The 27,495-nt window shown below is 38.1% G+C and overlaps 1 protein-coding gene across 2 annotated transcripts in view; it reads left to right on the plus strand.

The window, feature by feature from the left end:
- The window catches only part of POU6F2 (POU class 6 homeobox 2), a 306,477-nt gene that overhangs the window by 221,844 nt on the left and 57,138 nt on the right, over positions 1 to 27,495 (plus strand). The gene's annotated exons all lie outside the window — the stretch shown is intronic.

Genomic DNA, 27,495 nt, shown 5'->3' on the forward strand with positions numbered 1-27,495 from the left:
TGTCTGTAAATTATATCACAGCAAACTAACAATTTGGAAGTACCAAAATTCAGATGAAGCCATCCAGGTTCATGTAATACCTGTTTTTATCTGAATTAGTGATCTCTTAAACCTATAACTTCACAGACAGGCATATTAGTGTATCATAATTAAGAAACTTTATGTTAGGTACTTTGTAAGTTCTCTAAGCAATTCATATTTACACTATTTTAATGATGCTGAGGATTACATGGGTAAAAACACACTAAGGAAACTAGTCCAAAACCTTGTGCAGACCATCAGTCAGTGGTCCAGCAAGGAGCAAACTAGGCAGTGAAGCACATTTGGATCAAAGCTATGCAAGTGATGTCTGTGAGGCAGGTCTGGCCCACAGGAAGCTTCTATCCAGACCTCTATTGAACAAATAAAAGAAAAACAAAAGGCTTTTGAAGGCAACTGCACATGTGCTTTGCTCTGGGATGTGCTGTGGCTCTTGAGTCCTGAGAGTAGCCCAGCTGCTTAAGAGAGATGGGCAGGTGAGAAATCTGCCTTTTGATATTTGTTTGCTTGTTTTTCATACATACCTGAGTGAAGCACAGTAGTAAGTTTTAGGTTTCCTGATAGCAAAAAACCCAAGTCCTTTTCTTCCACAGAGATGGCGCTGCCTCCCAAAGTTTATCGATTCTGTCAAGCAAGTTATAATTAATTCCTCTTTTTGTTTTCTAACTGTAGTGTTGGATAAAATGTTAGTTACAAGAAGGGTTTACCTATTATTCCTAGAAGGGAGATGACCACAGCTTCCTAAGGAAAGCATAATATGTTTATTAAAATTTACATAACATGTAAATTATTTAAAGGCTGAAACAGACACTTTCACAAATCATTAAACCCCAGGTTATCCCTGGTATATTTATCTGAGGGGTCTGCTGGTCAGAAGGGGAATGGAGTCAGCAGAAAAAGAAGCAGTCATACACAGAAAGAGCAATTATTCACAAAATAAAAATGAGGATAGTGGTTAGAAGTGTCAGCCTATACATCTGAGATGCCTTTGGTGGGGCCATTACTTTTAAAAGAAAAAGGTCCTGCCATTTTGCACCAGATACCATGTACCTGTTTCACGGTGACCATGCCTAGTACAGTGTTCATTTATGTGGAAAACCTACGAAGAAACTTGAAACCACCTAGTGAAATGTAAAAATGTCTCCTAGTTCTCTGGCATTTTAGTCTTTGACAAGCATCAACCTAAACAGGACCTTAAAGTCTTCAGCACTTGTATGCATCATCTCCATTTACTGTCATAAATCAATAAGGACATGCAAGCTACAGTGTGTGGTATTGAAAGCCTTAATCTGATTCTCTAGGTTAACTATATCTTTTACTCCAAACCATAAAATACAAGATCACAGTCCTGGTTATAGCCTCACTTAAAAGTCTGAGGGCCAGCCAGATGTCACTCTGTTTTAGTGGACTGTCCAAAAAAAAAAAAATTACCTTATTTTCAGATATGATTTGCCTCTCATCTGAGCAACAGATACTGAAATCTGTGGAATTTTTGCTGGACATGCTCTATTAGGTTTTGTAATTTCTTCATCTTAATTCTAGGACCAGGCAAAAGTCAGGCACAAATATATTCCATGAGGTCAACAAATATTTTATCGCAAACCAGAAAAAGAAAACAGAAAAAACAGATTGGCTGACAAAGTTTCACATAGATGAAATAAAACTGTAAAGTCTGATTGAATCCATTTTACTTTACCACATTCACATGCACCTCTATCTATTTGAGAAATTGGATTAAAAATTAAGAGCCCAAAACTGAGGAATGTCAGTACTACCAAAAATTTTTCTTTGGCAGCTTTTGGATGGAGAGACTTCGAAAAACCTATCAAAATGCCCACTACTTTCAAAAAGTATCAATTCCAATTGAAATAGTAATAGTCCAATAACATTTTCCATCATTTTTTTTTAATCTTTTTGAAAAAAAACTTGTAAGAAAATATTTTAAATTAATTATTATCCTGGAAATCACCATGAGCTTCAGAAATATTACCTAATGCTTAGAAAAAAAGCTGAATCTGACATTTTTCCAGTAAACTGGAAAATTGCACTCTGTATAATATGCACATTAGGCTGCTGTTTTCAAATTTCCCAGGGGATGAATCAGTGCATCAACAGGGATAATGATCTGAGGAGGAGACTCTTCACAAAGTAGAAAATAAAAATGAATACACTTCCCACTTCTGACAGCTGACAGACTATAGTTTGCCCAGTGAAATAGAAGCCAACCATGCCAATGAAATATTCCAGCACTGAGCAAAGGAGATTTACTTCAAGAACTGAGCTTTGTAATCATGAGGGCAATAACCACCCTCATTTTCCTGTAACTTTTTCCTTTGCAAAATGCCTAGCAACCTTCTTTTAAATAGCAGGACCACTCAAGACTTCTTATTCTTTAGTTTTTGTTGAAAACTGTAGATTCACTGAAAAGCAAGTCTATTCACAGCATCTGGTGAAATCTTTTCATGAAACAATATGTAAACCTCGGGTTATAGCCTTTCACTGCACTTGATTCAGCACAAGCCTTCAACCAAGGTCTCCGTGAGCTGGTGAGTGCCCTGATTTTGCAGAACAATGAATTCTTGAGGGCTTTTACTTTTCCATCTTGGACTGTTCACTAGACCAGAGAGAGAACTTAATCCTCCTATATGTCCCAATGCACATGGTAACTTTTCGGAAGGAAACAATTCCAAATAAAAGCAAAGAAATATCATGGGCCTGTAACTTAGTGCGTGCAAATATGCACGTCAGCTGGAAATTTTAAGGAACAATTTCTATAAGCCCAGAAAGAGTTATGGAAATATTCCAGATGTAAACTAAGAACAGCTTGCCTTTGTTCTCTCTAGAGAGAAGAGGAGCTGAGCCTTAGAATAATTGAGTGGTTTGGGTTGGAAGGAACCTTAAAGACCATCTATGTTGTGTTACCAATTGTTTGGATAGGAGAGTTGCCACTTGATCATAGCATGAGAACTGCTTTTTATGGGAGGGCTGCCTGGTGTTTGGATTGTGTCTCAGTGATTTTCATTCTGCAATCATGCAAAATTAAAGGATGTTTTCTAAGATACTTAAGGGGACAATTTTTAAAAGGTGATTGATACAGAAAGATGAGTGTAAGATAAACAGGGAGCGTATGTAGCATAAAAGTTGTTCAGATTATTTTCTTTTAATAATTGGTATCTTCTGAGGATAAAAATTATCTTTAATGTAGATATGGATTGACTTCATATCATGAAACACTAATTTTAATATAGGGAAGCATAGAAATGCTTCCAGAAAGTGCAGTTAAAATAAACCCTTAAATATGTAAATTCTAGCTCCAATTATGTTGAGACTTCATGAGCAAAATCTCTTTTTTAATTATATTAGTTCTATACAGACATTTAAAAAAGAGAAATGACAGGTTCTGAAAATAAAGTTTTAGCCTTAGTGCTTTGATAAAGTTCCATGGCCCCTGGCCCTTTAAATATTGAGTTTGACTGTAAAAATATCACTTCCTATTGATCACATGGTTATTAAAGTCAGTCAAATGCTCAATTTATATGTCAAATACTTGTAGTATTTCCTGTAAATATTAGAACAGAAGAAGGGGGTGATAATATCATTGTGTTCTGTTGCATTAGATTTATTCAGTTTTTCATAACTGAGAAATAATAAAAGTGTCACTAAGAAATGTGTTAAATATGCCAAGCATTTATCAAGGCTATATTAATTTGCAGCTGCATCATGTATGTGGTGTATGTATGCATTAGTTCAGATATATGAAGGCAGGAACATACCCATGAAACTGAGAGTGGTGGGATCTACATATACCAGGTGTTGTGGTTCTCTCCTTTCAGAACACCTTCCAACATACTTGCAGCCTTGGAAGAGTGTGACTTATTTGTTGAATCTCGAGGAGAATGAGCAAACTTAATAAGTCAACAAATATTAATTAAATATTAAAGGTGGGTTTTAAAGTACGTTCAGTATATATTGCTCCTAATGACATTCAAGTGCTCTTACAAGGGAGGCCAGGAGGGAGATCTTTAGATCCCCAAGGCTCCCACAAGATGCCTTTCCATAACCAAATGCTTTCATATAAGTAATCGAAAGAAACCTTTAGTCAGCCACTGGGGAGTCTTTACAGCCTGGCTTCGATTGGAGTCTGAGTGCAGGCCTGTGAGCAGGAGGTGTTTGTAAGCATTTCTAATGGCATTTTGATGTACATGTACAAAATTGATGTCGGAAGGATCATTGTAAAGTCCCAAACAGTGGAATATTGAGGACATTTTCAGGTGGCAGTAAGATTCTGGCTGGGTGAGCCCAGTATATTTTCTCATGTCACAGTTGATTAGGTTCACAGGGAAGTGGAAAGAGTAAAAAATTCTCTTATTACTGCAGCAATGCCATATCAGCCTCTTTTCCCTTTGAATGCAACATTAGTTTTTGTCCAGAACTCTAACTGCTTTCTACAGTTTGGGGAATTGTAAAGCAGAAACAATTTTCCCAGCTAGGCTGACCTTCACAGTAATGAGAAATGACTGGAATTTCTCTCTATTTCTCTAACATCTGGGGAGGGGGAGATAGGAGGAATGTGTTTGTTTTACCTGATATTATGTTGTGGGCATCTATTTGGCACTTTGAGCCTAATTTTTTTCCATTCAGGAGATTACATGGACTGCTGCACCATCTGACCCAGTAGCCAGCCCTCAAGTGTATAGAGAAGCAACAGTAATGTACTTTAAACCTTTTTTTTATCACGACGGTGATGGCATTTTATTTCAGCCATTAAATGATTATTTTTTTTTTCCATGGGATGGCTATTTTCATTTACACTTCAGTACTTGTTCAAGTGTTGAGCAACGATCTTGAGAAAATTTCAGATTCGTTACAGGCCAGAGAGATGGTTGTGCCTCAAGATGGACATACATCTGTGGAGCTTTCCTTGTGTGGCTGGTACTACAGTATTACAATGCTTATTATCTCTTGGTACGGAATAAGAAAATTCTGCAAAAATATTTGCAATACAAATAAGTGCTATGTCCAAAGAGTCTTTCACAGCAGCATATCTAGCTAGAAGTTTCTGGGTTCTCTGCAGGTGTTTCAGAATAAAGCAGTTTCTCTGTGCAATCTGAAGCCTCTAGCAATGCATGGTGGTCTAGGCTGGGTCTGGCCTGCAAATGCAGAAGTAACATTGCAGAGGTGTTAACATAGGCAAGCTGGTTTTTATGAAGCAAGATGTGCCAGGAAGTGTGAAGGCACCATGACAGGGCATTAAATGCAATGAGTCACCCAAGCAAACATCCAGGATCCCAGCACACTGACACAGCCCATGCTGCATCTTTGTTATGACATTGGCATGAACTAGATGGATTCAGGTAGGATTCCACCTTCTCTTGTTTACAATACAGACCGATCTGGTGCTTGGAATCTGTGCTAGGAAAATACCTGGAAGTTCCTGGAATTGAGCACAGGTCAAAACAGTAAAAACGGGAGACAAATTGGATCAAATCTCTAGCTGCAAATCACTCAAATACAAAAGCTGAGTGGTAGTTTCAGGGAATTCATAAGATTCAAGTGTTTTCCTTAAATATCTCCTTTGTTATAACTACTACCAATCTATGGAAATTACAAAATATCATGGAAGAGGTAGGTTTCCACCTCTTTTCACCATGGAGGAATAAAAGGCATCATGTTGTTTCTAGGAGAAAAAGGTTGCAAAATACCTTGCAAATTTTCAGCAGTTTAATTGTTCTCCTCTACTTGTACTCTATTTGGAAGGCATGAAGCAGTGAATGTATTCCAATAAATTGAAGTTACTTTTTCCTAGTTAATATATCCATGTTATAGACATATTTTAGGCCATTACTTTAATTCCATATTAATACCCCCAGTATGGGAAGTACAGTGAAGGAATATTGAATTCTATGATCATGCTGTAATCCCGAGAGTGTGATATCTCATTAACTGCAATTAGTGGGCTTTCCAGAGCCACCACATGATTTTTTTTTTTGCTCCAACATTAGTGGCATGCTATAATACTGACAGGTGACTTTTTCTGATGTATTCCTTCAGTCCAAAATGTCTGTATGTCTGCAGCTCATTGATTTAGAACATGATCATTAGGGGGAAAATGCTTGAAATTGCAGGGAACCTTTCCTTTGCTTTGTTATAGAGCATTATAGGAGGCTTAATTTAGATGCCATTTTTATAATTTTGTACTGAACTATTTGGTACTCCTCCTTGCCTTTCTCTTCTGGTTATTTAAGACAGGTTTCATGAAGGCCTCAACAGCTTGTTTCTTAATTAGTGCTGCTTTTCTATCTTCCCTTTACTCCATACTTGATTAACATTTCGTGTGGCCACCAAAATGAACAGAAATAAACTAAAGCAAAGTCTGAGGGGATCAAGACAGATCTGCTGGCCCTGTCCTTCAAGGAAAGGAGAGCACAGGGGAAGAAGCAGCAAAAAAGAGTAAAGACTGCCCTCACTCTTTGATCTAATGTTTTTCAGGAAACCCTCATTCTCAGTCTTTGTATATGATGGCTAAATCTGACAGACCCTAGGAAAGTTACAGTCTGGGAGAAAGAGAAGGTTAGATAGTTTTGTGATACAGAAAACCAGCAATCTCAAACACTTCTTGAGTGTTAGAGCTCAGGTAATTCCTTTGCCTGAATTAATCACAAAAGATAGTTTGATAATCTGAAAACCTTCTTTCTTTTTATTATAATTAGCAATGCCCTTCTCTGTTCAGTATTTGCACTGTCCTGATCGATTCATACCTCCATCTATAGCTAATTTCTCTGAAGGCTTCATAAAAAGAATGCATATTCATTCAAGTATGTTCGATACTGATCAATATTCATTGCAAAGCAATGGCAAACACATGCTCTTCCTTTTTATATTGACAGCATTAATCAGATTTTTTGTTTTATGCTGAATCAAGCCTTAACTCTGAGTTCTTGCTAGTGTAAATCTGGACCAACCAACTCTGTTGGTTGAAGTGTGAAGTGTGATACATCAGTGTGAAAGCAGCATAAGCAAGATTTACCTGAATGGCTGTGGATTTGGGGAAGTTTGTCTTCATGACCCAACTAAAACTTTAGGACTGTGACTTGTCTTCATCCATGAGTTTGTCTTAAAAGCTTTGCACATGAGAGATGCACAGCACCACATTCAGAGCTTTCCCTTCCTGGCAACATTAAGCAGCCCTTCACTCAGTAAGGCAGGATCTGATTCTGCAAACACAAAAGCATTACCCTGGTTCCAGGACCAGTAAATCAGCATCTGGTACTGGTATTCCTCAGTAAGGCATTCTCTCATGCATTTCTCATTTGTCTAGAGTGGGAAAGTGTGGACTGTATTAAATTTGGCATGCAATACAAGATACACTCCAGCTTTAAAATAACAGCAGTGTCTTCACATCAAGTGCTTTGGGACTTGGGTTATACACTTGGCAGTTTTGTGTTTGTTTTTCTCTCCTAGGTAGCAGTGACAGATCACTGAGTTAAGAACAGACCTATATAGGATTGAAAGGTGTTCTACGTCCTGATCTATTTCCTTAGTCTGCTCTGTAGTATGAAGGAACAGTTACTTCTGTATGTTAGCAGCTATATGTGTGAAAACTAACAGCCAGTAAGTATCAAAGCAGTGGGATAAGATTTGTCCTATTTAAATTTGGACTAAAGTGCCTAAAATGTGAGGAGAAGTTGCCCACAGCTGCTAGTCTGTTGGCACCATCAGCTTGGGGCCATCTTCAAATTGAGAAAAGCTTCTGAGTGGCCTGCAGTAATGAGGGGGTACATGAGAGGTATGTATTTAAGGTCCCAAATACATGAATAGCACAAAAGGGTTGTGGCTGTCCTGTCTGGCACTGGCAAGTAACAAAAGCTGCATCTCATCCTGCTGACAAACTGAGGATGAGTAGTATCATATCCTGAACACCATCCAGTCCCATAGGTTGAGTCCTCACACATCTCTATGTTAGGAATTCAATCAAATTCCTAAAATTTTCAGAGGATGCAGAAGCAGCCAGAAAAAAATTAGAACAGCACTTAAATATAGAGGAAATAAAAGCAATATATAAATATTGGAAGTGGTGTTCATTCCTGGTTCTGTCAGGAGGCATCTGAGTGATGCTGAAAACTGTGGTGAGCCAACACACTACTGCTGTCTGCTCTACATCCCTACAGGGTACCTCAACATAACCTTTACTGTGTCATCTCCTAAATGCAAATGATATTTGTAGCAATTATTTTAAGGCTTTTCTCTCCCTCCCACTGCCAGCCTGAATTAATGGCACAGCAGCAGAACAAGCAAGCACTGTACTGAAGTGTTCAAGAATGTGTGCTGTAAATGTATGGTGCCAGCTTGCACCCTCACCCTGCCATATTTTCACAAGTAGAGTGCCCTTGTGGAGCTAAACCCTACTCCTCATCTTTCTATCAAAAGGTACCCTTCTCAGCCCATTTCCTGCACCCCAACACATATCCTCTGAATGCTCATAGTTGGCCTTGCTGGATTGCCAGTTAATTCTTGTTTTTTCTTTTGCTGGATTCCTTCCAAGGAGCCTAGGATCATGCAGACACCAGACCTGGGCAGCAACAGGAAAGGCTTTCCAGAAAACAGCAGGTTACCCATCAGATGGGGCAAGGGACTGGGCAGAAAAGAGTAATATGTAAAGTATAGGGTAGCACTACCTACCTCTGTTCATCAACAGCCAGGCTCCCTCTCAGCCACACACTCTCCTGAAATAATAATGTTAGCACTCCACTTCTAGCTGGCTAGGAGCCATTATCATTTTCTGGCTTTTCCGTTCTGTTAGTAAAGTAGTATTTTTAATATACAGATAGTTCCTGTTCACCAATAAAGACAACTCTGAAAGCAAATTAAATAAATCCATTTAACATGAATTACTGACTCAACTCAACTACTTTAAAGTATTGCTGATAAAAAGACAAAGGATGTTTCCTTATCCCTGCCTTAGTCGATCTGTATTTTAGCACAGTAATTTTGCCTGCCTTCCACTGTGCCTCACTGGACTGTCAGAACCAAATCACAATGCTCAGCCCTCATACTGGCTCGTCTTAGAGCAGTTCACAGCTCCATCTACTCCTGCAAAATCAAGATGATGCCAATAAAGAGATGGAGTAGGAGCAGAGCAGGCTAAGACCACAGGCAGCTGGGCTGTGTGGAGGGTAAGCACGTAGTCTGTAACATTTCTGTCTCCCAAAGATGTTAATGTCTGAGCAGAAAAGCAAGATGAAGGAATTACTATTAGCTCAACTTTACAGATGGAGAAATGAGTTAGTAAGAGATTAACTAACTTGTCCAAGGTCACTCAGGGAGCCTGGCAGGCATGGAACTAGGACCAAGATTTTCTGAGTTCTTAAGGAAGGATCAATCTCTAAGAAATAGTGTCCTAAGCTATGTTTCTTAATAAAGAATCTCGTATTAAAACGTTACAAAAGTAAAAATGCAATTTCTTTACCTTTCAGTTTGATTAATGGATTCTTCACAACACAACAATAAAGCAAGTTCCTTTTAAAATCCAGAGTATTTGAATCATTTTTTTCAGCAAGTAATGATAGGGAAAAGAAACTTTTCTTTGATTAATTCCAGGTAGATTGTTTTCTCCTTTTTTGGCTGATAACTTCTAGATATCAAATAGATGTATTTTAAAGTGCTAGGATTTGGCATGATGGTAGCAAGTGACCACGCTTTATAGATAATATAATAGTAGAACAAATTGAGTTTCCAGACCTTAATCCTCTAAGAAAACCTGAAACCTGAGGGAAAACTTCCACAGTGTTACTCAGTTGGTTCACCCTATTTGATTGCTGGTCAGTACATGAACCCTATTTTAGAAGTGATGTGATTTCTATCTAAAATAAGCTATTTACAGTGTTCCATGGACTATTACTGTTCGAATGCTGGTTTCTAAAGTTCGTAAAAGGAGTCTACATTAAAGCATCATTCAGAAGATTGTAGGATTCTTTTGTATTCTCTCTGAAATGGAATGTGATTTCATCTGCATCGGGCTGATTTATATGGAGTAATTTTGTTGTTTTGCTTTTTGAGCATTTTAGGAACTCCCAGAGAGATTATTGACCCCTGCTTAAAAAGTTTGTGATGAGAAGATATACCAACAGTAGTCCTATTGTTAGTAATAATGACCATAATGGGAATATATTCAGCTGTTCTTTTTAGGAGATGAAATATTTTCTTTACTCTTATATAGACATAAGTAGAGCTTAAAAGCAAAGGTGGTGGTGGTGTCAGAATTTTCTGCGAGTTCCCTTTCAGTATAATACTGGAGTGTACAACAGCTGCAGAAAACAGGATCACAGTCAATGGGGGGAACTCGGTGAAGAACAACCACTAAGGAATATTTTAAGGATTAATTTTAATTATTATGTGGGAGCTTTATTCACTTGTTAAAACCAGGCAAAATTCCTAACGCTTTCCTTAAGCTTGGCGTACGTTCAGTACTGTATCTTTATTGTCCACAGGAAATGAGAAAAGTGAAATATAACCTAAGGAAAACAGCAGATTTTCTGTACTCTGGCTTAAGGCACTTGGACTTGCCCAGTGCCATACAGAACGGTGAGAGATCACTGAAACTGGTGGAGAGTTTTGTCTTCATTAACACTGTACCTAGATAACTAAAACGAAAAGCAGGGAGAAGAGGACTGCCATGTTAGCACAGTCAGTGGCTTTTGTGGCCTGGGTAAGCATTTCTGCATTGCTGCTCTTTACAGTTTGCTTTCATAAGACATCTGGATGTATGCTCTGAGACTCATCACAGGTTCCTGAAGAGAAGAGCTGCAAGGGCCTGAATCTGTCATTCTGCTTTAGATGCAGAGATAGTCACTCTGTCTTTTAACTTAACCAGGAAACTATGGCATCTGAGACCTAGGCCCTACAGTCCTATACAGTTAGGACTCAGATGTAGGCCAGTAATGCAGGTTCTTACCAGTCTCTGCTGAAATCTATAATAGTTAATAACACGTAGACATACCTAAAGTCAGGCAGTGGGACTTGGTGTGCAGTGTGGCCAAAATTGGAAAAACTGAAAAACTTCATTTGCAGTAAGTCCTGGTACAAGGTACGTGCCTTTGGTATGTGCCATCCAATTTAAATGTGTGCTCAGTTACCACTATGGTCAGTTGAGAAAGAGCCCTCTCCAGAAAAAAAAAATCAGAAAAGCACTTCATCTTGTAAGCTCTGTATTACCCCCTGGAGCATGCTTCCCTGTACCATCTATACAGACAGTGAAAGCTGACTGGTTTTGTAACTTTAGTGTCTGAAAGTAGGTGTCGGGGACATTTCCCAAAGAGATAGAAAGACAAAAGCATGGCTGCAGTGTGGGCCACCTGTATTCCCACTCTGGCCATTTTTGTAGCTTTGTGATAGAATAAGGGCTTCAGAGGAGCATTATTGCAAGTTTTTTTCTCCTGTACTAATGTAAGGTATATCAGAATAGTTGTGACACTATTTTGTAAAACTAGAAAGAACACTAGTCAAAGAGACTGCATGTTTCTAAGATCATCACATGTAGATTAAAGCCACATCTCTTATGCAATGACTTATGTATGCCTATCATCTCTCCTCCTAGATCTTCTGCACAGCAGGACTGGTGTATAGGTTTCATGAGATGAAGAAAGATGACAGAAATACATAAGTGTTTTGATTTACCTATAGTCTTCTCTCTTCTATTCCTAATCTAGGATTTAGTGGTTTTGTGATGTGTTGTATGTCATGTATCTGATTTAAAATAATTATTTCCATGGTTATTCTTTTGATTCCATTTTTTTTTTTTAGGTTTCAGCACTCTTGTGTTGATATGTTAGAATTGTTTATTTCTTTTATTAGCTCAGCAGTGCTTTGCTTCTGTAAAGGTAATTCAAGACCTGTAATTTTATTTATCCTTAGTGAGATTAATCTCTATATACAATATTTTTACTTGTGTTCTGCTTGGGTAACAGGAACATTCCTAAATGTATACATGACATATTTCTGGGGTGTTGGGTTTTTTGTTGTTTTTTTTTTTTTTATGGCATATCACCTATAATAGATGGTAGCTTATATTACGCTGTTACCTGTTTGTTAAATTTTATGGAGTAATTTTGCATTTCATGTATTTTCTCTTGCACATTTCTTATACACACACGTGCACACAAATCAGAATCATGGACTTCCAGGGCTCAATACAATAGGTGACCAATTCAAATGTGAATGCTTTTTTTTTTTTCCTTTTCTTACACTCTTTTTCTCAGTATTTCTTTTATGCCTGTTGTCTTCTGTAATTTCCTCCAAGGACATTTTTGATACAGGTTTGGCAAATAAGTTCCACATACAACATTGCTGTGGAGTTCCTTTCTTTTTATTGCTGTATGTTTGATCTGCAATACTGTAATTTCATTATTTGCCCAGCTGTTTTTACTTTTAAGTTTCTGGATCTATACTGTTAGGACTTGACTCGTACCTACACTGGTGTAAGCAAAGAGCAGATCTCCAGCTGCACTACATTTCCAAACTTTACCCACTTTTGGAGGTAAAGGCTATGATTACACAGATTTTACACTGCCTTTATTACTACATATCCAATCCAGCATACTTTTAAAGAATAGCTTGTAAGCACTAGAAATGTCTCAGTTGTGTAAGAAGAATCTTGAGATGCCCTTACAACACCTGTTAAGTTCCCCAGAGTCAAACACCATCTCCACTTTTGGTTGTGGCTAATTAAGGTAGTTAGAAGATTCAAATGCACCCTGTACTCAGACTGCTCCAAGGGACATCATGCAAAGGCATATGGTCTCTCCTGACTGTCCAAATTCTTTCCCCAGTAAAGAAGAGGTAGTGGTAAGGAAGCAAAAGTAGACCTTGGGTAGTAAGAATACACTCAAAGGAGATAGGGTTGCTAATATTTGAACAAACTATAGTGTATAGGTAGTTTTAACAACTATCTTCCCAGTCTCACACACGCACACACACACACACAAAATAACTTCTAAAAGAAGAGAACAAATCAAGCAAATCAGAGCCATTCTTCTTGGGACAGGAGCCATTCCCAAGACAACTACTGGTGATATGGAGAGCTGGCTACCATGAGGACAGATCCAACTTGAGGCCAAACCACCAGTGTCCCAGTAGTGACAGATGAGAGGCAGAACAAGAGGTCTCTGATGCTGCCCCTTGTATTGCTTACCCTTCTTTTCCACAACAGCCACTCATATGGACGAGTGGATGAGGCCTTGAATCTATGGCAACTCATCTCTGCCCACCAACCTGGAGGTGAGTAAATGCCAGTCACAAAGGAGGGTCCTGTAGTAGCCTCTAGTACAGCTCTTGTGGCTTGACATACAGTTTCTCCCCCTGATTTGATTTTCTTTAACAGCTATATGATGAAGTCATTTATACAAGTGAGTCATCTGTTCTACATAGTAAGATAGAGTGATAGGTCTAGAGCTCAAGTAAGCATTATATGAGTTACTGTAATCTGTTTTAAAATAAGACTTGATAAAAACAAGGTATCATATGTAACATTTACTACAAGAGTGAATAAACAGCCAGCCAGAAGGACTGGTGCAATGCAATGCAAATCAGGGATTTCCTCACCACTGCAGTGGCAAGTTGAGTCATTGATTTATCTCACAAAAAGTGTCCAAAGCATTAATGATATAATTAGAGTTTTCTATAGAATGTAAATGCTGTCAGATTGCAATGTCAACAGGAAGACAAGGTTTATATTTATGTGGAGTGTTCTGGTATTGCAAGACAAAAAGTTAAACCAGTTAATTTATACACAGCAGTAGATCCAGACATATGTGCTGTGCTCTCCTATATTTACCATTTCCTTACATAAAGTCAGTTTTCACTTTGACATAATCCCTTGTACTTATTTCTACCATTTACATGCTTCCTAGTTAAAAACCTAAATTATGTGAGCTTATCTAGTTACTTAAACGTCCACTCATTTCCGTACCTCAGAGGAATTTTTTTTCTCCATTAATACTACCCATATTTATATTATGGAAGTGGCATAAGTGCCCAATAGAATTCTATGTAAGTATATAAATCACTAGGTATGGGGCAGCAAACAGGGAAGAATATTCCACATGCAGATATACCCAGAAACGAGAAAATTGGTTTTAATTTGGATCTTGCTTTACTTCAGTGCATGTATGTATGTAATCCAGTCATAATGGACATTGAAGGTGTATAACCTAAAGAGAAAACAAACAAACAGGATGAAATAAAGGGTGTTTTATTATTCTCATTTTTCAGACAGGAAATTAAAGAAATGAAAATCTATGGAAGAATGGGGCCCCTAGTGAGATTTCTAGATCTGTGCCCTGGGACCCTAATCACTAGACTGCCTTCCTTCTCAAACATAATTATTACTATTTCCATCGCATATACCCTGGAAAGTTTTTCATGTTTCCACATGAAATACTAATTTTCTAACCCTGAACTTTCCTTTTAAGCAAAATCAATGAAAAGCTATTGTTGCTTTTGCAGATGCCAGGGAGAATTATTGCCATCATAGGCAACAATAAAAAAGATATTTTCACCGTCAGTAGATTGAATTACTAAGAAATAACCTTATAATTACTGTATAAAACACCCTGTTTTAACACTGTTTTTAATATCCATAAAGTTTCTGATTTATTTTTCACCAGCCATCATCCATGAACTGAATTTTGCCTTGCTCTAGGCTGGTGCAATTATGCTGACCTCCATGGGTCTCCCACCTGTTACATTGATGGCTCTTAGGAGGAAAACTACTTGTGGATTAATATTAGTTAGAAATGAACAGAGAGATCTGATTTCAGAGATATTGATTTAAATAAGTGGCGTAATTTTCTTGAAATGTCAGGAAATATTTTGGACTTCTAACACTGTATCAGGTAAATATGCTTTAAATTAGGTATTTGTCAGACTGGTGGAGGGAAGAAGCCTTCTGATATCCCTCAGTGTGCCATTCACCAGCAGAAAAGTCAGGCAGCCCTTGAGTTATAATGAAAGTGCCAAATGGACTATCGTCCCTCCCTCCCTGAGGGTAATACTCAGCTGGCTTATGGTCTTGAGGAGAGTGAAAGAAAATCCCCCCTCAGCACACTTGGATTTCTCTCTTACCTACAACCAAAAAACTGGCTCCTGGACCCAGGCAAAAGTAACAATTTCTGGGTTAGTTTAGGCTGTTGATCCTGTTGATCTTCTTTGCCTCTTCTAGATGGCTGATGTTCACCAGGTCTTCTGCAAACCAGAGTCCTTGTCTGTCTCCTCGAGGTGATCCTAGGAGAATTGTTACCTTCCTGCTGATGTTGAAAGAGGAAAAAATCAATACAAAGTGACTGCACCCTCAGTTTGTGTTCAGCAAACAGGGATTTAAAGATAGGCCATCCCTTTTCTGGTTATCTGTTTATCTGTTTTCTCCTGGCATGGTAAGAAACCACACAAGTGCCCTCTGTGAAATTCCTCCTTTCAAAGGGATTTATTCAGCTTCAAGTTTGGAAGGCAAACAGCACATACGTCATATTTTATAGTAATTACTGGGTTTATGCATGCATAAGTAATATGAATGTGAGGGCTATAGTGGAAGAGTCATGTCTTAATTGCTGGGTTCATCACAGTTTGTGATGCACAGGAGGTGCATTATGACAGCAGCATTGTGTGACCGAGTTGCTTGCAAAAGCATTTTTGACCCTTGTCTTACCCCTTTTACTGACAGAATTACCAGTAGCACCCAACAATACCAATGCCTGCAAAGAGGCCTACAGACTGCACCTCTACTGAAGGTATATTTGGGCATGTAGTTAGGAACATTTGTATGTTCCTCCCACCCCAAAATGAGTGAGATTGGAAAAAAGACATGTAAGAATGATTTCTTTCAAATTAATTATTTTCACTCTTTATAAAATACCCATATGTCAGGGTGATCCACTTTACATTTCCATTCAAGAAATCATATTGGTCTGAAAGAAATGCTTCATGTGATCTTTAATTTATTTACTTTCCTTTTTTATTCATTCCAGGTCTGCCTGAACTGTGTTTTGTTATTGTTTTGGGGTTTTTTCTTGAGAGGGTGAGTAGGGTGTTTCAAGGGAATTCTTCAGACTGCAAAAATAAAAATCCATTAGTTTCACTGCTGGTTTGACTTCTGACTTCAATGGATAGCTTCTCTAGTTTACAGTGGAATTAATTAAAAAAAAATCAGGCTTTTGGTGAGAATGTATTTTGTATCAATTAAATATCAGTGTAACTAACTAATTCTAGTTAGAGAGATACTCAGATGAGAGTATGATTTTCCCCTTATTGTAGTTTTGCAGCCTATAAGAAACTGCAAGGACTGATTCTGAGAGCAATTACCTCTGTTTTAGCCAATCTCAACTCTGCTGACCTCATTAAAATTACACCAGATTTACATCCTGGTGGAGAGGAATTAGAATCAGACCAAGAACTTGGAACATATGTTATTTTTAGCACAAAAAAATCCCTTGTTTCTTAAAGCACAAGAATTGCTGCAGGGCCCATAAATATTTTGTGAATCTGGTCAACAGATAAAAGTAGAAAATACTTAGAACATGAAGAAATTCATCTGTCTGTCTATTGACAGTGCCTTATGGAAGAACAAGAGTCTAGGTACAATAAAGCAATAATGAATTTAATGAAAAAGCTACAGACATTCAGGTTGTAAGCTAAGCTGCTGTTGAAAAAGATAGTACATATTTTTGCCCGTATAGCAGAATTCCTTGGCTGAATGTCTACAAGTAGATTGCCATTGATAATAAATATGGAGGAAATTATTTATTGGAAATTATAATTAGACTTTCCACAAGCTATGCATTCAGCCAGTAGCAGACACTGAATAATAGCATAAGCATTATTTCTGACATTCTGCCTCCACACACAAAAAAGACAATGATATGAGCTAAATCTTGTCATGATTTTTGTAAAAAATACAGTTATATCAGCACAGAGATAAATTAATATTTGCATGTGGTTTTATGCAATGACATGTATAACATGGAGTATAACTCTCACTGCATCTTTATCTGTGAAGTAGAAATATCACAGTCACCAGAACACACTAACACAAACTGTGGAGTGTTCCCAAGACCACATCAGGACTTGCAATGCAGGCCAACTTTAAGCAGTCTTTGCAGGACCTCAGTTTCTGATTTTAACCAGTTTGGAATTGATCCTTGCAGAAAAAAAGAATTCTTCAGTTTATACTCACAGTCATCACTCACATTCAGCTAACAGCAGTTCTTCTGTTACCTCAAGCAATATGGAGCTGTGCTTCTGTTATAAGAGGATCTCAGTTTCATATACCCTCTTGCCATCAATTTATAGTGCCTAGCACAGTGGCAATTGCAAAGGCCTCAGAAACAATACATTCCTAGCCTATATGTTTTTAATTATATTTCCAAGTTTCATTTGCTGTTGGCAACTTGACGTTATTTTGATTTTGCTGAGGTGAAATATATGAGCTTCAAATACAGGTTTGAAATTGATTAGGAATTAATATGGCAGCATTACAGACACAGTAGATTTACTGCCACCTTTGCAGCTCTGTGTGAATTCCCATATGGAAAACCACCTGCAACCAGATCCAGAAGGATGTGAGAAAAGTAGCTGAGACCAGAGATGAGATATCAGAGAAAAAGAATCAAATAGGTAAAAACAGGAGAATCTCATGAAAAAAGAAATTATACCCACCCCCCCAAAAAAATTAGGGAGGAGAGTCACGGGAAAGGTGGGATTATGAAGGAAAGAAAAAAAAAAACAACCAACCAACCAAACAAACAAACAAAATGCTTTTAAGGTGACCAGGAATTTTAAAATAGCTGGTAAATGTTCTGTACACCTCTCAGAAGAGCATGAACATGGAGTCACCTAGCTGATGGTGAGCAAAGCCCAGCACATGTAAGCATACTCTGGCACTGCTGCCCCCAGGACAGGATTTGCAGCTCATTTTTGGGCACAGGTTTCTTGGTGACACCAAATGAGACAGAAATACTTGGGAGGAGAAAAGGTTCTCTGTGGAAATGTTTTGTGTGAATGCTTTACACCTTCTGCCTTTCCTCTTCTGTAGAGGCTACATTGAGCGTACAATTTTTGGCATGGTAAATACACAATCATTAGCAGTTTATATGTAGATTTATGTATAGAGCAAGACATAAATCTACATATAAATCTACTGGTGATAAAGAGTGGTGGATGTATGTATGAACAGTGGCTTTGAAGTGCTGTAGTCAGTCCTGTTAGCTAGTGGCTTCTTATATATTTACAGTCAAATTAAGCTTTCCAAAGGTGAATGTGAGCTGCAGTATGCTGAGGTACAATGTAGTGCTGGTGCAGGGAGGGGGAGCACAACTGTTCCTTGCTCTGCCTTTGGAAAAGGAGTATCAGCAGTAACCTCTCTGTTGACACACAAAGAGCAAACAATTGAACAATGTCACGTTCCCACTCCATCACTGGACACTCAGGAATGCACTAATGTAATAAAATTGTAATCCCAAAAACATGGCAACATTATCTTCACACAGTGTCCAAATGGAGATCTGTGACAAGTGATGTTCCTCAAGGGTCAGTACTTGGACCAGTGCTGTTAACATCTTTGTCACCTACATGGATAGTGGAATTGAATGCCCCCTCAGAGGATTTGCTGACAACACCAAACTGTGTGGTGAAGTCAACCACTGGAGGGAAAGGATGGCATCCAGAGGGACCTTGACAGGCTCAAGAAGTGGGCTCATGCGAACTTTATCAAGTTCAACAAGGCCAAGTGCAAGGTTCTGAACCTGGGTCAAGGGAATCCCATGCATGAATACAGGTTGGAAGGAGAAAGGGTTGAAGACAGCCCTGAGGAGAAGGACTTGGGGATTGTGGTGGGCCAGAAGCTTAATATGTGTGCTGGGCTGCATCAAAAGATGCATAGAAGCCAGCTGCATCAAAAGAAGCATAGACAGCCGGTCAAGGGAGGTGATTCCTCCCCTCTGCTGTTGTGGGACCCCACCTTGAGTGCTATGTCCAATTCTGGAGTCCCCAGTATAAGAAGGACAAAGAGCTCCTTGAACGTGTCCAGAGGAGAGACTCTAAAATAATCAGAGGGCTGGAGCACATCTCCTATGAAGACAGGCTGAGCAAGCTGGGGAAGAGGAGACTCTGAGGTAACCTTATAGCAACCTTCCAGTATCTGAAGGGAGCCTACAGAGCTGGGGCAGGGCTTTTTACATGGGTGTGTGGTGAGAGGACAAAGGGCAATGGTTTAAAACTTGAAGAGGGGAGATTTAGGTTAGACAATTAGGAGCAAATCCTTTAGTTTGAGGATGGTGAGACACTGGAACAGGTTGCCCAAGGAAGTTGTGGCTGCCCACTCCCCAGATGTATTCAAGGCCAGGTTGGATGTGGCCTTGAGCAACCTGGTCTAGTGGAACATGTCCCTGCCCATTCAGGGAGGCTGGAACTTGTTGATCTTTAAGATCCCTTCCAACTCTAACTATTCTGTTATCCTATGATTCCATGATCTTACTTAGGGACCCCTGGCATCCTATATTGCATGCCCTCTCCCCTCACACACTTTCACTCAGGTTCTTTGTTTAAGTGCCTGTCACTCATCCCTTATATTTATTTTATTATAAACATGGTTTTCAAACTAAATGCTTCCCTCAGCTCTGTTCACACTTCTCATATCTCACTTTGTAAACTGAAATTTCAGAAAAACTCAAATGTCTAATTAAAATCAGTGTCTCAAGTGATTTGATATCTCATATATTCTCAAAAAGAAAAGAACCTAAAACCAGGTTTCTTAAACTTAACACAATTATGGGATTTATGTAATTTTGCCTTTTGAGGGAACCGAAATAATTGCAGACAATAAATCCATCCAGCTTTGTCAGACACCTGGATTCAGAACTGTATTTGGATTTTAGATTGACATATCTTTGCCAGTGGTCCTTCCACTGCACTCAGGAGCCATCTGTATCATTCTTCAGTTTGTGTCAGTTTGGTGCATCTAGTAAGACCAAGTTTGGAGATGAAAGTATAGAAAAGAAAAAGTTCCACATAGTTCCATTTTCAGATTCTATCTTGTTCACATTCAAGTCAGTGGGACTTCAATGTAAGCACTTGGATTACATGCATGCAGACCTATTTGGTGATGCTATAACATTGCAAATAAAGTATTGAGGTGTGTTTTCAGCTCCAAAAATGAGAATCTTTGTACAGCAGCTGGCTTAGAATTTTTCAAGATGCCTTATGTCTTCTCAGTCAGCAGTGTCCCTAAGTATTTATTCATCAAATTTATTCATCAAATAGCAAAACCAAAATTCTGTACCTAAAAGTCTGATTTTTAATATGAATATCCTAATAGACACTTCCAGGCATGAATACTAAAATTCCAATAAAAATACTGTAAAATTCCAATAAAATACTGTAAACCAAGACTGATTCAGAAATGTTTTCTCAACTACCCAACATGAAGCATCATATTATCATGGTGTGTCTTCATGTTGCATTTTTAACATTTACATGTGCTAATGGTCATATTTATATGTGCACAAGCCATTCAAACCCTCAAACTAAAGGCAAATAAATGTTTTAGATAAAGGAGATTAATATGTTGTGTCAAATAGTTGACACACTTTCTACAGAGGCTAGGTCTCTGAGACCCAAGTGCTGGGCTCTTATCCGAGAAGACAGATGGCAATTTCCTTTTGATAAGAGTTCATTTTTTTAGCAGCAAGAGAGCCCTGAAGTAACCATTTTTCATGTGGGGAAACCATCTTTCAGAAGCCAGATAAATCATTCTAAAATAGACAAACACAGTAACCGAGGAACTAATCAACCTGAAATTAGATGAGTTGCAGAAACTTCAGGAGATGCTCTCCTCTTTCATTCTTGCTACACATGGAAACTCCTTCAGCAAATTAGAGAATTCAGACAAATTTGTCAGTACTCTTTCCTCTCTTAGGAGTCCAAATACAATTTATGATTAGTAGTGATGCAAAATATCATCAAGTCAGATGAGGGAGTTTGTTTACAGTATGTTTACATCACACTTAAAACAAGCAGTTGTAGGTATTTTAAAACCTGCATAAATCGGACTAATTGAACATGGCTCTGTTTAATTAAAAGCTGGAACAGTGTGTGCCAACTTTTATGGATCTGGAACATTTTATACTTGTAAGTAAAATATGTGGACAGCCAGGAACCTGCAGGGCTTGAATCTGTAGATAGTCTGTAAGAACTCACCTGCTGCTAAAGGAGTCAGTTGGCTATTCTTTGTAGTTATTTATATTTAAATATATTTAATGTATTTAAATACATTCACGCTTCTTTTTGGTAAACATATAAGACCCTGGCTCAGACATGCTGACAACTTTGATTTAGTTTATCTTGCACGATTCGATTCAAACAGGATCCCTTTTGTCTAGTTTCCTTTCCTCTCTGTCTGTCCCTAATAAAGCAGGAATGAAAATGGCTGGGGTGGTTTCCACTTGTCCATGCCCTAATGTATCCTTTGTTATTCATGTCTCCAAATATTTGATCCTGGAAGTCTGAGCATGATGTCTGCTCTTTATTTGCTTTTCCATGGCTCTATTAAAAATGTACCTTTTTTAATTTTGTAAATTGTTACCCAGGCTTTTTAGAATCGTTCTAATTTGACCAGCAGCACCTTGTTTACAAAGATACTGTGAGAAATTTTATGCATCCTCCTCTATCCATGTCATATCAAGGAGTACATGAGCACTGCGTGCTTCCCATCACCTCAGGTCGCGTCGCTTTGCATTGAATCAAGTCATGTCACATCAGTGATACTGTTATCAGTACTTATTGCTGATAGAAAATTTGGCATAGATTTAGACAGCAAATAGCTCAACCACAAAAAATGTATATAATGAGCAGATTAAGTATCTGTGAGAACCAGCTATTTTAAGTGTCCCTGGCAAGTCGGTGCTTTCAAATTCTCCAATATCCTTGTCTCTGCATTGTATTCTGCACGTAAATATCTGATACACAGAGTAAAATGTCCATCTAAGCAGTCCATTTGGAACTCTTACCATCTACAACTATTTGTAAATAGACACCTGTGCAGTTTTGAAATAACCAGACAGTATTGGATGGGTCTCGATATTTTAGCTACATTGTATAGTTCATAGGTTGCTCGTATCCCAGCACTGTACAAATAACAAATGTTGACAGATATTTTTATTTTTTTCACAATTTGGGGGTTGTTTCAAACATTTGCCTGCTGGGGCATGTTTTCAAAGAGTTATGCATGATTAGGCTCTATGACAGCCATTTTATTGCACAATTTACCCTGTTCAATTATAAGAGTTAAATGATGTAATTATCTGATTATATTAACTCAAAATAAGGGAGGGGAGGGTCAAACTTTTTTTAAAAGGTCTGTAACTGGTATCCAAAATATGCAGGGTTTCCAAAATATTTGATCATAGCATCTTTTGTGATAAAATTAGCATCTGTAGTTATATGTTCACAGGTTTCTTGACAATTCAACATTTTTTTCCTTAAGACCCTAAAAAACAGATTAAACCTGTAGAGCTCAGGCCGCCATAGTTGAAAATTTTGGCTGCAAAATTCTATATAAGTGCTAAGTGGCCTCCTTTATTGTTGATTACTACAAACATTTATTTGGCACTCATCCCTGTGGTATTTGTGCTTTCCCAGGATTAAGTTGAAGGCGTCTTTCCAGGGTCTTTTTAAAAATTCCTTCAGGGATTTGGGGATTTAATATAGGTCCAAAGGAGCTATCAACTGGTACAAGGTATTTATGCATATGAAGATAATTAGGATTATAACCATTCTGTAAAGAATTTGCCAGGTGAGCCACTAGGAACTTACAGGGAAAGTACTTCTGCATCAATTTGTTTATGATTAGAAACCAAGCACACGGGTATCTCAGTTGAAATGCTGTGCTTCTGTGCATTCCAGATACTGAAGACACTTTCATGTTGTTGTTGTTAGATATAGTCTACAGTTACTGGAATGGGATGTTGTGGTGGATTAGCTTTGTCTAACAGCCAGATGCCCACCCAGCTGCTCACTTGCTGCCTCAGTGGGTTGAGGGAGAAAATAGGATGAGAAGGATCATGGGTCAAGAGAGAAAGACTGCTTACCAGTCAGTGTTGTGGGCAAAACAGACTCAACTCAGGGACAAATAATTTGTTACCAATTAAAATAGATTCAGTTAGTGACAAACAAAAAGAGGAACATTAAAACCCAACATCTTTCCTCTCAAATTCCCAGACTCATCTTTACTCCTGATTCCTCTACCCACCCCAGTGATGCATTGGGTCAACAGAGTGGGAGCCTCTGTTCAGTCCAGAACAGTTCCCCTCTGCTGCTCCTTCCTCTTCACAGATTTCCTCTGCTTGGCCTCTCCATGGATCATAGTCCTCATCAGGAAATACTCATCTTCCTTAGTGTGGGGTCCCCCAAGGGCTACAGGGGTAATAACTGTTCTGCTGTGGAGCATCTCTTCCTCTTTTCTCTGACTGTGGTTTTCCCTTTGATGTTTTCACTCTTTTTCCCCTTCCTTCTCTGCAGATCCTCTGATACCAAAACCTTGCCATCTGCACCTAGTACAGTTGATAATGCTGGTCACAGTAGTGACAAAGGTAGCAGAACATCTTTAGAAGTCTGTGCTCAGATTGCAACAGTATTTTTTGGCCTTAAGCCCAAGTGACTACTACCCAGTATCTATATCACTAGCCACTATGAAAAAATGAGAATAAAACCTACTGGATTTTAATGTGTAATTCTCTTATAATCTAAACATAGATAAAAATCACATAGATTCTCTAAGTTCCTACAAAAGCAAATGCCATCCTAATAAAAATCTCATTTCTGTGATAATTTTTCATTCAGTCTGGATAGAAAAGAAAAATGTCATGTGTTTCTGATTGAGAGCCATTGCTGAATTCTTCTCAACTTTTAGAGTTAATTAAACCAAAGGATTTTTCCTGTTTTCCCTTGAAAAGTATTAGTTTAGGCAAACACTCCGAGTAGCTGATCTAGTAGTGTGATGTTCCTTACAGAGAGGATTGTCTCAGAAGAGATTGAAGATCTGTTGGTCTCTAACCAATTATATTGCTTTTTTTTTTTTTTTTTTTTTTTTTTTTTTTTTTTTTTTTTTTTTTTTATATACTGTATTTAATCTCTTGGAGATGTCCAGGATTTTGATTTTTTTAAAAACAGCTTTCCAGAAAAACATGAATAGATTAATAGTGTTTTGTAAAATGAAATTATTTCTGCTGTAACTCCAGAATTTATCCCTCCATTCCCCATTGCTGCATTCAGATAGTGTATCTCTCCCACAAGTCCTTTAGAAAGCTCCTAACTTTTTTCTTATACTGGAACTGCATAAAGTGACCTTACCTTTCAGGCTATAGGCACATTTTTTCATACGATGCTCTGGAATCTTGAAATGTTTTGGTTCCTTTTTTCATCAGTCATACCAGTTGTTTTTTCTTTATATTTGTTGAATGAGTGATATTGTAATGAGTAAAACTGGATCTTTCATTCCCAGACCAAGGGAATGAAAGTTCAGTAGCACATGCCCTTTAGAGAGAAAAGTAAAATTATGATTTAGGCTATGAAATACAATCTTATATTCAACAATATATGAATTCCTGATAGGTTTCTCACCGCAAGTTCACTGAGAGCCTAAGTTATCTTTGGAAAAAAGGCAAGGTAGAGGATGTCCCTCCAGAAGAAAAAAAGTGTTTTGTGGCTCAAGAAAACTGCTTGCAGCATTGACTCTACCACCTTTTTCTTGAAATTGTGCTTTTTGAAGGCTGATTCTTAACCACAGAAACTAACAGTTCACATGTCACAATTTTAGGATCTTGTAGGTTTTGTCTCTTCCATCCCCCATCATTTTGCAGGTTGGTGTGAGTTCTCTTTGCTGTAGTGGAACAGCTTCCACTGTACATTGAGTTAGAACAGAACAACTTGAATATTCTTTTCCTTTAAAATTTCAGCATTCGGAAGTCAGAAAAATGTTCTGAAGGTACTCAGTCATTAAAAGATTCTTCCCCATATAGCCATGTCATTAGCAGAGACATCCTTCAGAGGGCCAGCCTGTCACTTTAAACTAAGATTGGTATTACCTGCTGGTTTGAGCAGGAGCAGAAATTTGGACACTGAAACTAACCCCTCTGAAGGTCTCAGCTTTCCAAATTAAATAATTATTTGAATACAGAAACAAAATTGGAAGAGCCCTTTGTGGGTTATTTCATAACATATTTCTAATATTTCCAATAAGTGTTCTCAGGGATCCAGCCTGTGCTGAGAAATGGCATAAACCTCTAAAATCAGAAATTTTCTTACTAAAATAAAAGCAAGATGTATTAGCGGCTACCTCAGTGCCCAAATATGAAATGAAGTGTATTTCTCCATCTACAATTTGCATACAATAAAAATAGGGTCACTTTAATACAGTGTAACTTGCAGTCAACAGCTTCTCAAAGCACTCAAAAAAAAAAAAAAAAAAAAAAAAAAAAAAAAAAAAAGAAAAGCTCTTCTTATTTTTAATCAGACTTCTGAAGAGATAGGGATGTTTTTATATGCACTTGGAAGTCTCTTACACTATGAGTTGGCTCATTCACTGTGATTTTTCCTGGAACGTGGCACTACCCAGGGTACCTGTGCATATCATAGCCCTTGCCATCATTTTTAATAAGTAGCTTATCTCTGTGATGCAACTGAAAGCAATCCTGAGTGTCTCCAGGGTTTGATATAATTAAATTTTATTGTTGTATTTGAAAATATACAGGTTTTGAAAACTGAAGAAAAACAGAAAGGAGATTCTAGCAGGTGATAGTCTGATTTTTAGGAGGTTTTAACCCTTTGTAGTTTCCAGATTCACAAACTGACTTATGATCCCCAGGTTCCTGTATGCAAGTGAAGCCATAAATTAAAGCAGCTAGTGTAGTTTAGTAGCTAATGTCAGGTAACCATGCAAAGATGATGCCCTGCAGTCAGAGGCTGTAGGATCAGAGATGCAGTAACTCATGGATTTCTAATAAGATTGCAAAAGGTCTTTTCTGAAAGTCTTCCACTGCCCCTTTCTTCTCCAAGTATTTACACCTGCAAAGGAACTACTCCAAGTCCCAGTGCTGCCCCATGAAGTCCCATGGAGGAAGGAAGGGTTTATCAGCTTCTGTCACTGTTCTGAGTAGAAAACTGACAAGTTTATCTGTGCTGTTATCTGGCATTAGACTGTTGTGCTCAGGCACCGACACCCAAGTCACTGAGGAGTGCATGTGCTTGCACCTTGTGCAGTCAGTGGGATTGCTTCCACTCTGCATTCAGGGATGGAGCTTTATCTTGGTCATTCTGCCCATTCCCAGTTTCCTCACAGCTCATCAGGACTGCTACAGTCATTGCCATTTCCCCCTTTGTGTTTTATTCCCGCTTGATTTTCCTGGCCTCGGATGCCATGGACAGGTTTTGGAGATTCATATAGCATTTTTTTCCCAGTCAAAATATTTCCTACAATTATGTCACCTTTTCTGTCCAGCATTGCTACTAATCTTTATTTAGTTATTTACTTTACAATTTCTAGAGGGATTGGATGTGCCCAAGGTGCCCCTTTAGGCAACACTTTATATCAAGGTTCCATTTATAAATACTTCATGAAGGGCTAATGAATGATTAATAGCTGTTATAATGTATGACCAATCAATTCTTGTAGATTTTGCAACATCCAACAGACAAGTAGGTTTCTTATAAGCACAGATTATAACCATATCTGACATTTTCTACTGATGAGCTTCTAAATATCTATAACATACACACTACTCATATCTGTAACATGCTTAAAACATCTACTAATCACTGATTAATTTTTTATAGCCTATTTTGAAGCAGAGCTTGTCTGTGGAGTACAACCCTTACTGGTGTCTGTGACTTTCCATTTCTGCAGGACTGATAATTTACTTGTCATCTAAGGACTTAGGACTCCTACTAATTTTTGCTCAAACATTATGCTTTACTGAGTTGGCTTCAGCTTTTTCACCTCAGCCTAAGAAAAAATGTCTTAGCTGTTCCCAGACATTTTTCCTCCTTGAATTTCTGGCTACTATACCCTGTTAATGTGTTTGGTTTTCTAAGCCCTGCTAAAATGCAATGACTCTTAGTGGTCAAACCCACTCTAAAATATGTTTTCAACCTGTTGAAGTCTGTCTGTTTGATTGTTCTCAGGACAGCAGTCCCAGTGATGATGGTTCCAGGTATTTTTTATTGTTTTGGTCTTGGTTTTGTTTTCACTGTTGCCGCTGTGTGCTTGGTTCAAAATTTGTCTATTCTCAGAAAAGGATGAGGAAATATACACTTCACAATAATACAGTGAACAAGCCATCTCCCAGAGGACATTTGATTCTGACAGAGAGAGACACAGTTTGTATGTTTGTTAAATCCAAATGCTGCTAGGAGTGTCCC

The sequence above is a fragment of the Heliangelus exortis genome, chromosome 2 (genome assembly GCF_036169615.1).
Source record: "Heliangelus exortis chromosome 2, bHelExo1.hap1, whole genome shotgun sequence".
Classification (NCBI taxonomy): Eukaryota; Metazoa; Chordata; class Aves; order Apodiformes; family Trochilidae; genus Heliangelus; species Heliangelus exortis.